The sequence below is a fragment of the Maniola jurtina genome, chromosome 2, assembly GCF_905333055.1.
Source record: "Maniola jurtina chromosome 2, ilManJurt1.1, whole genome shotgun sequence".
Classification (NCBI taxonomy): domain Eukaryota; kingdom Metazoa; phylum Arthropoda; class Insecta; order Lepidoptera; family Nymphalidae; genus Maniola; species Maniola jurtina.
Window position 1 is genome coordinate 15329135 of NC_060030.1, and position 12786 is coordinate 15341920.

General features: G+C 36.9%; 2 non-coding genes across 2 annotated transcripts; one reads left to right on the forward strand and one right to left on the reverse strand.

The window, feature by feature from the left end:
- Positions 1-4356: 4356 nt before the first annotated feature.
- Positions 4357-4428, reverse strand: Trnah-gug. Its single transcript has one exon. It is a non-coding gene; the product is annotated as a tRNA-His (tRNA).
- Positions 4429-4722: 294 nt separating this feature from the next.
- Positions 4723-4794, forward strand: Trnah-gug. The gene has a single exon. It is a non-coding gene; the product is annotated as a tRNA-His (tRNA).
- The last annotated feature ends 7992 nt before the right edge of the window (positions 4795-12786 follow it).

Here is a 12786-nt window from a genome sequence, read left to right on the forward strand (position 1 = left end):
GATAGTCTATTAATGTTTCATTGACGAACAAAGTCCTTCAATAGAATGAATGGATATACTTACACTTCCACCAAAGAACACTTAAAGAAACTAGTAAATAATAAAGCAGTTTAGGACTAAGGAACAAAAGGAGGCGCGATAGATAGAAAAACTTTGATAACACTAGATAAAAGTTTGTAACTTCCCTCATAATTCAATACAAGATAATCCCAAACTTTATATTCAGAAGGAAGCGGCGGGACAAGATTGGGTAAGGTTCAGTAATTTTTTGAAAGAACATAAGATTTTATATACTTACTTAGGATTATGGAAAAAAGTGTCACGTCGAAGAAAAAAGATGATTGGGATATTGAAAATAGGTAGATACATAATGGGCGGAATGTAAATTCATGATTAAATAAAATAAAGTAGAGAATAACAGAGAGAGAGTGTGTGAAGGACAGTCATCTATATCTATACTAATACTTATAATAAATAAAATTGGAGTGTCTGTCTGTAATTTCGAAATAACTACCGCATATTAAGGTCATATGGTTATTTGAACGATACTATAACCGAATCACACGTTTTTAAAATTTTTGTCTGTCTGTCTGTCTGTCTGTTTGAAAAGGCTAATCTTGGGAACGGCTGAACCGATTTTGACGGGATTTTCACAGACAAGTAGAGAATTGGCCAGGGAGTAACATAGGCTACTTTTTTAACCGACTTTCAAAAAGGGAGTTGTGTTTTTCTACCTATGTACACCGAAATCTCCGAGATTTCTGAACCGATTTGCGTCATTTCTTTTTTAATCGATAGAGGAACTTTGCGATATTGTTTCATAAAAAATTTGGATTCCAACTCCTCGATCCTGATGCTTCAGGGGATCTGACCAATCCACGCGGGCGAAGCTGCGGGCATCAGCTAGTATTATAATATTAGTGGGGTTAATGAAGCCTTTTTTTCGGAAGTCCTCAGAAACAGCTCTGATTATGATGATTTTTAGGGTTCTGTACCTCAAAAGGAAAATGGAACCCTTTGTTGTCCGTCTGTCGTATCTGTCAAGAAAACCTATAGGTTACTTCCCGTTGACCTAGAATCATGTTTGGCAGGTAGGTAGGTCTTATAGCACAAGTAAAGGAATAACCGTGGATTTGTGGTTAAATCATTTAAAAAAAAATGTGTTAAAATTTTCAAAGTGAGATAACTATACTAAGTGGGGTATCATAATAATATGAAGCTATACCTGTACATTTTAAAACAGATTTTTATGCATAATATTTTTTGATTTATCGTGCGAAATGTCGGAAAACATACGGAACTCTCGGTGCGCGAGTCCGACTTTTGACATTGTAAGTATTGATATGTATCTCCAGCAATATTACGCGTCTAAAGGTACACGGGCAATTTAAATTTCACAATTCCAGGCAATTTAATCAATTATGACGTCAAGAACACATGAAGCAATTTATTGCAATACCCAACAATACCTGAAAATTTAAGCAATGCTATGCAACATAATTGCTCCACTTATTGCTCCAGATTGATCCATCCGTGTTGCCGAGCAACAATTGCTTAAAAAATTGCCTATGTAAGCGCACCATAATTTTACTGTTATATTATAGCAATCTAGCTATAATATTACAATTCACATTAATTACGTATTCAGGCAGTCAGTCGACTTTGACGATATTTCATGAATGAGCTCAGTCACCATAATATTATTATGATGATATCATTTTGCGCCGTGTTTTTTGGCGTAGAAACGTTCATAATACTAAATAGATGAAGCCCGCGAATTTGTCACCATGGATTTAAATATTTTTATAGAATCCCGTGGAAGAACTCTTTAATATTCTAGACTTTAAAGTAGCCTATGTTCTTGCCTGGAATGCAAGGTATCTCTGCACCAAACGTCAAAAAATACTAAACAGATAGGCCATGAAAACTCAGCAGACAGACGAATTTTCGCATTTGCAATATTAGTATGGATATGAATGGATATATTTTACGCGTGTCTAGCTCTTGGACTAAGAGCCAGCGCGTGCCAGACCTTCGTTATTTTATAAACGCTGAAAGTTTATCTGCGCATTGTCCCCAACCCAGGGAGGAACGAGCAGCGACTATGAAGTTTGGATCATGGCGGCTTTGGGAAATAGTTGGGGACAATGCGCAAAGAAACTTTCAGCTTTTATAAAATAACGAAGGTCTAGCAAGCGCTGGCTCTTCTCTCTTTATAGGTACCTAATATGACAATTCGCCTTAATTACGTATTCAGGCAGTCGACTTTGACGGCGTTTCATGAATGAGTTCAGTCGCCATATATTATGATTATATCATTTTGCGACGTGTTTTTTGGGGTAGAAACGTTTCTATTTTGTTTATATGCGGCAAAATTAATTTGCCAGTTTACCGAGTTCGCTTATTTTAATTAATCATCATGATCATGATTAACAGGTTTCTAGTTTCTGCTCAAAATGAGAAGGGTACAGGCCATAGTCTACCACGCTAGACGAATGCGGATTGGTGGTAGACTTCTAACTTTGAAGAAATACCCCGATTGCCATCTCCACCTGTCGGGTACTCAGTGGCGTGCAACTCATAGAGGCATAACAGCACTGCTTACCCTAGTTGTAATAAATCAATACCTATTTTTAATTATGACCTGTCAGAAAATATGTTGTGGAGTACCTACATGCATACCCTGGCTTCAAATTCTGTGCACGTCACTGCGGGTACTATACCTACCCTGCCCATTGCCACTTCAGTTTCGCAGCTCGTTGAGCTAAGTATGTCGGTCACCCTGGTTCTCCTACGTAATACGTCTACGCTATGTAATAAATAACAAGAAAAAAGAAACCGTTCGTTCATTCATTCAACGTCGTCAACCGAACAAAAGACAGTGACAAATTGGCTCAGCAAATATTTCCCGCGAGGAATTTATTGTTCTTGTGACAAATTGTCACATCGATTGTTGTCCTAGCGACAATGTTGCGACATTTCTGCTAAATAATGTTCCTCTATTTACATAAAATAAATATTATTATGGTTGAGTTTTCTGCTACGTCACTATTCTAATAGAAACATGCTTATGGTTCAAGACTGGGAACTATAAAATATATGAGCGGTTGTACAAGTCACGGCGTGCACGTCATTACTGTTTGTGAGTTTTGGGCATTAATGTACAGGGTGTCCTTGTAACCAGAACGCTAGCAAAAACAAAGACAGGTGATAATACTGATGATTACTGGTAAGATACCATAAAGAAACTACGAAAAAAATTCAAAAAATCCTATATATTTTATAAAAGTTCACAATAAAACATCTGACTGACACTAGAGGTCAATGAACCTTCCGTAAATAGGTCACTCGAAGTCAATGCCACGTCGTAAGTTTGCGCGCTATACAATGCGGGTTTTCATGTTTGTGTGCAATAATGTCTATCCACCTACCTATAACATATTTTGGCAACCTTTTCATGATAGGTCTCCTCACATATTAGGAGCGGTTGACAGAAACTGATGTGGCTATTTATCCTCGACAGCCCCAAGTAATTGAAAATAACCCTAACACTAATTTAGGATTGAGTGTGATAATTTTTCGCGAATCGTGTAATATTTAAGCGTAGCTGCAGATACAATGAATATTGGCTTGATGAAATAAAACTAAGCCATTAATTATAAGATTTTTTAGAATTAAATATTAAGAATTTCAATCTTAATTAATTTAGCACAGGAATGTACAATTTTTATTTACCAGTAAACTTGTGATAGTCCAAAGCTCCGATTGGACTAGGCAATCCTGGAAATACCAACAGCACTTACTCCAAATGCCATAACTTCGCTTCTGGCTACCGAATTCTTAGGCCAAATTAGAAGTGAATGAATGAATGAATATACTTTTATTGTACACCACAAAATTAGTACAGAAAAACACATACAAAAGAACAACAAAATATAGGCAGGTAAGTACAATTTGGCGGCCTTAGCGATCTCTTCCAGGCAACCAAAATGGTGCAAAAGTGCCTAAATTCCTAGTCCAAAGCCGAGTCTCTTTTAAGGATCACCACAGAACACAATCATGCGACTCTTAGTATAATATTACGCCCCGGGAACCACGCCAAGAACAAGTACCAGAGAAATCTCTCACGATTCGGCGCACAATATAACTGAGAGGTTGGTGGGGCCATGAGAGGTGGAGGATTGTCCACCTAGCACGGGGTTTCTTAATGCTGTACTTTCTTATACGGGGTCAGCATTTAATCACATTAAGACACTAACATCTATCATTTGGATCTTACAAAAGACGCATGCACTATGACCCAATAAAAGGGACAAAAATGATAAAAAACTAAGCTCCGCCGCTGTCGCTGTTAGCTGCCGTGACCAGGATTCGAACCTGGGTTACTACGGCCACAACGTAGGGTCCTAACCACTAGACGATCACGGCTGTCGGAGCTGGTGGTTGTACCAACGCATTTTATCTCCGTATTTAAATTACTTTCGCTTATCAATTTGATACGATCACGAAGACCCAAAAAAAGACGTCGAGATCTGCTCTACTTTCAATCAATTATGTATTTACTTATTTTTTTTTGTTAAAGGTATTGTATAACCCTACCAAACGTAAATTACTTATCTTTCTTGTATTTAGTATAATAATAGCGTTTTTCAAATTTATTCGCTTTATAATGTGATTCGAATGCAGTTGGGTTTTTGGGTTCTTAAGATACCAGCTCCGACAGCCGTGATCGTCTAGTGGTTAGGACCCTACGTTGTGGCCGTAGTAACCCAGGTTCGAATCCTGGTCACGGCAGCTAACAGCGACAGCGGCGGAGTTTATATTTTTTGATTTTAATATTTTTTTATCATTTTAAATGCCCTAGAAAGCATAACCCAGAATTTAAGTTGATGAAAATTCCGCATTACCTTTTCTCTTCACACACTTTTGAAAACTGTGGAATACTCAAGCATGCAGGCTTCCTCACGATGTTTTCCTTCACCGTTAAAGCATAGCATAGCATTTAATGGCTTAAAACGCACAAGCCTCTCCGAAAAGTTGGAGATGCTTGCCCGGAGGCCGAGAGGCCGATGCTTTAACTAAGTAGATAGATACTATTTCTGTGGCCATCATGGTTTCCGTAGATAGGGTAGGTTGACCATGAGATGAACAGATCAAGTGATGGCTGCGATGGACGTCCGATTAAGTAAATCAGTATACACAGGTAAATGAGTATTCACAGTTATAGGTATATGAGGATACGCAAGGAAAGCAGCCATCAGATAGGAATGGAGACGCATTACAAAGTAGACTGCATTGATAACCACAACCGATCTGTCAAGAACGTAACGACAAGGAAGAATATCTTCGTTTCCAGTGTGTACCTATCGACTAAATAAATAAATAAAAATAAGTACTTTTGAATCGTCAAATCTACCACTACCACTGGTTCCGAATGCCTTTTCTACCGAGAAGAACCAGCAAAAAAACTCGACGGTTTTGTCTTTTCCATCATCCATCCATCCATCAGCCTGTATGCATCCACTGCTGGACATAGGCCTTTCCAAAAGCGCACCACCAAACACGGTACTCCACCTTCCTCATCCACCCGGTTCCCGCCACCTTCTTCAGGTCATCGGTCCAGCGGGCAGGAGGTCGTCCCACACTGCACTTACCGGTACGCATCTCCACTCCAGAACAAGTCTGGCCCCATCGGCCGTCGGTTCTACGACAGACATGACCTGCCCATTGCCACTTCAGCTTGCTAATCCTTTGAGCTATGTCGGTCGCTTTTGTTCTTCTGCGAATTTCCTCGTTCCGGATGTTTAAAAGTAATTGAAGTCCCGCGCATTACTTGATATACTGTTTGTTACAAAAGAGAGTCTTTAAGAAGGTCCCTAGAAAGTAGTACCCTTAAATAAGGTTACCGGTATGTGAAAGGGAACTACGATTGGGCAAAATCAGTCAATTATTTGGTGGAAAAGATTAAAGCGACCCTCGTTAGCTGCGTCGGGAAATGTCTTTGACCAACGTTCAGTGGGTCTATTGGACATCATTGGACAATGAGATTTGAGACCGCGACCCTTTATTGTCTTTGTAGGGTTCCGTACCTAAAAAGGAAAAACGGAACTCTTATAGGATCCCTTTTTTGTCTGTCTGTCTGTCCGTCTGTCGTGTCTGTCAAGAAAACCTATAGGGTACTTCCCGTTGACCTAGAATCATGTAAAAATCCGAAAACCGTGAATTTGTGGTTACATCACAAAAAAAATTGTGTTCATGAACAAATAATTAGTATTTTTAATTTTCAAAATAAGATAACTGTACCAAGGGTTTTACCTATACAATCTAAAACAGATTTTTATTTATTTTTATGCATAATTTAGTTTTTGATTTATCGTGCAAAATGTAGGAAAAAACACGCGAGTACGGAACTCTCGGTGCGCGAGTCAGATTCGCACTTGGCCTGTTTTTTGTCGGGGACTTGATTTGGTTTAGCAGTGTTCACTAAATTGATGTAGAACAAAAAGATTTCTACGACATTTTTGTTACAAACATGAAGGTGACGAACAGACAAACAGATAGACACTGAATTTTTATATGTACCTAATATGATTTATCATTTTAAATCATATTGACCGAAAGTAACACGCCACGTATTTCTTGCAACTGAACAAAATATATTTGCAAAAATAAGACAAAATTTTTCACCTCAAATCGAATTTCAAAATGAACATACTGAACCACGTTATACAAGCACAATTTGGAGGCACTAGTCTGAAGCCTTAGTATAGGATTTTACATATCATTAACTTTGATAGAATATCACATCGAAACACTTAGCGTCAAGTAAAATGGACCTTTGGACCTCATTTACACAAGACATTTTTTAACATCTGTTAAAACAGCGTCCAAATAGAAAAAAAAAACATGTATTCCCAAGTATCTGTTCATACTTAAAAAAGCGTTGACGTGTAAACATTTGTTGGGAATACATTTGTTTTATTCGGACGCTTTTTTAACGGACGTTAAAAAAGCTCTCGTGTAAATGAGGTCTAAACGTTTTGTTTTAAAGGTCAATTTTGTTCATACATCTTGCCAGCAACGCTCCTAGTCGAAACGTTGCGAAATTATAAAGTAAAGTAAAAGTAAAATATTCTTTATTGTACACCAACAAGACATAGTAATATATAAATAACATTATAGATTTATGTACAAAAGGTTGTGGTTATAATCGGTGATACTCATTTGTTGCCTGTAAATCAAGGCTCTTTAGGCTCATTTTACTGTTGAAAGTTAGCGAATTTCCATGAATATAACAGAAATATTAATTAATGTATATTACAGATCAAGAAACCCGTGATTTCCACGCTGGAATTCTATTAACGTAAGCGTAACCGAGTTAAAATCTCATACTAAGCTAACAAGTGCTAGGTGGCTCGTGCAAACAGCGGTCGTTCCCGCTCGTAATAATGCAATTTGTACACCCACTTCAACCGGGAACGAGCTTTGAGCTTTTTACCCCTGGGAATTCGAAAATGTGCAGTATTTTTCAGTGCCTCGCTTATTAGTTTGATGTTTGTTTTAAAAAGCGGATCCCGCTTTTCCGTTTCATTTTTTAAAATTAAAAGCTTCCGTTATGTAAAGATAGTGAAAAGTCAAAGTCAGACTTCCAAGAAGAGTATTTTTTACGTTTTATCAGAAGCAGTTTCTTTTTTCATTACCGGCTGCATAGTTTGCGATTTCTTTCTGGATTCTACTTAGTCTGTCTAACATAGACTTATATATTACTTCGTGTATCGAAATAGTTTGATTTCAAAAAAAAATAAGTAGAGTAGGTATTCTCTTCCAATATAATACTATACTTTTTGAAATGTACTATATATCAATCAATCAATCAATCAATTTATTTATTTATTAGATTATTTAGATATATTTATAGCCTATTCTGAAAAATACTGTAATCAGCCGAAAAAATATTGGCAACGCTCTCAAGATAGTAGTAGATATTAGTGCAAAATGAATACGAGTTCGTCTATATAATAAAATTAATTAATCCAAGAGCACAATATTAAGTTTGCCAAATATATGTCGGCTTATAAGCCTGGATACATCATCAAAGGAACACAATTTTGCCGCGGGTCCTACCTACCCTTTTCTCCCTTTATATAATATCTACTACGTGTAATAATTATATTACATAGCTTCTATAACATGGGAATACCTCTACCTAAAGGTAATGTTTGATTTAGGTTTATACTATAACTTTTATGTTTGTATTTATTCATTTTGTTAAGGTTCAGACCTTTGCAGAATTATTTAATTCAAAATATTACATAAAAAGCTTGTGCTGGGACATAGGTTTGATCTTTGGCTAAGATGAAATAATTGGAAAGACTCTTGATTGAGAACATTATGGAGAACTTTCATGCATGCAGGTTTCTTCACGATGTTTTCCTTCGTCGTTTTAACAAGTGATATTTAATTGCTAAAAACGCACATATAACTCCGAAAAGTTAGAGGTGCGTGCCCGAGATTGAACTCTTGACCTCTTGATTAGGAGGCTTAACCATTAGGCTATAACCGCCTAATGGGTTAGGGGGTTTAATGGGTAGAAATCCCATATAACGCGATCTCTCCCCGAAGGTAGCGGGTATCTTAAAGAGATTTTCCCCCGTAAACAAAAAATAATGAAAGAGGAATTTACTGCGATCAGGTGATGTTAACTGTTGAAACGTTAAGGTGCCTTCCCTCAGCCTCACTTTCGGTTGCCTATCGATCGACGAAAATATAAATATACAAGTGTAAATTAAAAATTTATAACACCCCCGACAAGTGAAGGTCACAGTAACTAGAAAAGAGCTGATAACTTTCAAACGGCTGAACCGATTTTCTTGAAATATAGCTAAGGACACTTTCGATCAAGCCACCTTTCAAACAAAAAAAACCAAATTAAAGGCGGTTCATTAGTTTAGGAGCTACGACCCACAGACAGATACACAGATACACTCGTCAAACTTATAACACCCCTCTTTTTAGGTCGGGGGTTAATAAAAGGAAAAGTTGACTGACTAACTTTCAACGCACAGCTCAAACTCCGGACGGATTGGGTTGAAATTCAGCGTACAGATAGCTATTCTGACGTATACATCCGCTAATAAGGTATTTTTTAAAAGCCTCTAAGTAGGGGTTTAAAATTTGTGTAGTCCACACGGACAAAGTCGCGGGCATAAGCTTCTCCCATATAACGCGGTCTCACCCCAAAGGTATTGGGTATCTTAAAGATATTTTCCCCCGTCAATAAAAATGATAAAAGAGAAATTTACTGCAAGCAGGTGATGTTAACTGTTGGAACGTTAAGGTGCCTTCCCTTAGACTCACTTTCGGTTTCCTATCGATCAACGAAAATCTAACTGTAAAAGAAAAGCTGACAGACTGACTAGCTATCAACGTACAACCCAAACTACGAAACGGATCGGAATGTTTGGCATGCAGATAGTAATTATGACGTAGACAGCAGCAGAAAGGATTTTTGAAAATTCCACTCCTAAGGGATATAATAAAGGCTTCAAATCCGTGTAGTCCGCGCGAACGAAGTCGCGGGCATCAGCTAGTGTGTCACAAAAGTTTTCGAGGCTATAGCAACCAAACAAACTCAAATTCTTTCTTTATAATAGTATCTTTATAGTAGTAGCCCAGTACATTTCCTCACATCGCGGAATGCATTAAAGTTTTATAACGGTAAGGTACTGATGTCTGCGAACGTAAAATAAAATATATTATGGGAAGGATTTTATTGCCTCTAATGCAGAACGCAGTTAAAAACCAAAACATAAACCGGGAAAAATTTATATTTTTCTTTCTACCTAAGTACTTAATGAAGTAGTTAATACTTAAATACATAATAAAGTACTTACTTTACGAGGTAATCTTTTCATATATTACAAGCTTATGTCCGCAAATTCGTCCACACGAATTAAACAAAATTCGAACCCCTATTTTACCCCCTTAGGGGTTGAATTTTCAAAAATCCTTTTTAACGGATGTCTAACTCTTACAATAACGAATAGATTGACACTTCATACATCTCACTAGTTAAGTTAGTTTAACTCAGTGGTTAAGGCGCTACGGGTGAACACATATAAATACAAAACTGCATACATACATACATGTTATTACCTACATACATAGACTGCTAAAATCACGACCCTTCCTTTTGGCCTTGCCGTAGTCGGGTAAAAAGAAGTGTCTAGGTCCGGCACTACATTGCCTAGAATATAATATTATATCTATCACAAAATACACTTTCAAAAATCTAAAAACAAAAGAGGTCTAAAAAGTCAGTCCTTAAATTTTAAATCTACGCAGCACTTTTGGGATTCTTCAAGAGTTTATAGTAGAGGTCAAGTATTAAAAGTCATTATTTTTTGAAAAACTGCTTCAGAAAACTTATAATGTTAAATAGGTACTTAAGTAACCAGCAAGGTTTCACTCAAGTGGGTAAGTAGGTATAAGTACGTAAAATATTTTTTTCGACTTTCACAAGTAGAAAACCAACATTTAAGTAGAAAAGTAGATCCTCATTAAAAGTATTTGCTTGAAGGTTTAATAGGAATAATTATTTGGTAAAGTTGCCAAAGTCGCGGTTTTCGTTACCTACATTTCGGTGTTTGGTCTTGGCTTGGTCTTTGCGAACCCCATTAGCATGCAAATTAACTTTTTAATTAGACGTCTACTTTTGCGTAGATTTCGCGTTTCATTGCTTTATTTTCTCTCTTAAGTAGAAGCCGTCTCCACAACTTACCCATAGTATCTATAAAAATACAATGTTTACTGAAGTGTCGTTTAAAAGTATAATTAATATTTTAATTAAGTGATTTATAAACTAGTACAGCTAGTATCTCTCTACTTTCAAAATATATCAAGTTCACAGCACTTCATCTAACAGTTCTATCGAGTACTAGTTACCATCCATGGCTTTGCTCCCGAGGGAATTTCAAGAAATAAATAATTATTTATCAAACACAAAAACTTTTGCTTCGTGATTTTTCACAGGCTATATTGGAAGGTGTGCTGTGAACTTGATTTCTTTTGAAAATACAGAGATACTATTAGTTTTTAAATAACTTTCTAATTATGAATAGGCTTTATATGTTATTTTTCACATAATGCTACCTCTGAAGTGGTTCATCTCTATCCATATACTAATATTATAAATGCGAAAGTGTCTGTCTGTCTGTCTGCTACCTTTTCACGGCCCAACAGTTTAACCGATTCTGACGAAATTTAGTACAGGGTTAGCATATATCCCGAGGACGGACGTAGGCTACTTTTTATCCCGGAAAATTAAAGAGTTCCCACGGGATTCCTAAAAACTGATCCACTTAACCGATTTATATGAAATTTGGTACCGAGGTAGCTTGTGTCCCTGTAATTGACATAGGCATTTTATCCCGGAAAAATGAAGCAGTTCCCACGGGATCTTTAAAAACTAAATCTACGCGGACGAAGTCACGGGCATCCTGTAGTTCGTAATATTATGCAAAGGGTAAGATCAAAGAGCAAGAAAACATTAAACTAACAAGCGGGTAACCGACATGGTTGACGGAGTCACGGAGGAGCATCAAATTTTCCAAGTTTTCCCGGAAAGCTTCTAAGCCCCATTTCGCAAGAAGTGGCCGGAAAACGTGTTACGCTTGAGCTACTCCTATTGTTTGCACTTGTATGAGCATATAATATTCTGTAATACCTATTCAGTTTACTTTGGTTTGGGGTTTTCGGGGAAAAATTTTAAAGTAATAATTTTTCAACAAAATGCGCGTGTAAGTCGTAAGAATAAATTAAGTACATTTCAATAGAAATAATCTACAGCAAAATCGCAAGTTTTGGCAATCAACTCATTGATATATGGCCATTGGCCACTCAGTAAGTTTCTCCTTTTTCCGAGGCAAAAAATACTTAAAAACCTATTTCCAGGATGCAAGTTATCACTGTACTAAATAGTTCATGCTCGATGCATTTTTATACCAAATATCGTCACAACCTCGAAAAATGAGCTTAAAAAGCAGACAGACAGACAGACAGACAGACAAACTTTCGCATTTATAATATTAAATATGAATGATTAGTTGACTAGAACCCGAGGTACCTAAACCAAGACATCCGTCGTCAAAAGTGGGTGAAAATGACCATTATAATTCACCAACATACGAAATGAAAGAAAATGCTAAATCAAAATTTCTAATAAGACCATTATATACATGAGAATGAAAAGAAAACAAATTAAAGTGAGGATAACAAAGCAAGTTTATTCGACTGAGTTATAGAGCTTCGTTAAATGTTGCCGGAAATTCTTTTGTTCCTCGGTTTATTTGATAGGGCGGAAAATGAAAGAGATCGCCGCGATATTATTTTTAAGGTAAGTACATTACAATACGTTTATCCATTTTTACGCCAGCAAATTGAATTATATTAACAATTTGTTCGCAATTTCTTCAGCATTTATAGACTTTAATTCTTTCATCGTTAAAGCAAGTGACTTTACTTAACTTGTTCGCTTAAGTGTGCTCAAGTCTACCAATCTACACATGGACAGTTTGGTAGAATTTGGCCAAAACTATTATATTATCACTAGCCGATGCCCGCGACTTCGCCCGCGTGGATTTAGGTTTTTCGAAATCCCGTGGGAACTTTTTGATTTTCCGGGATAAAAAGTAGCCTATGTGCTAATCCAGGATATTATCTATCTTCATTCCAAACAGCCAAATCCGTCCAGTAGTTTTTGCGTGAAGGAGTAACAAACATACACAC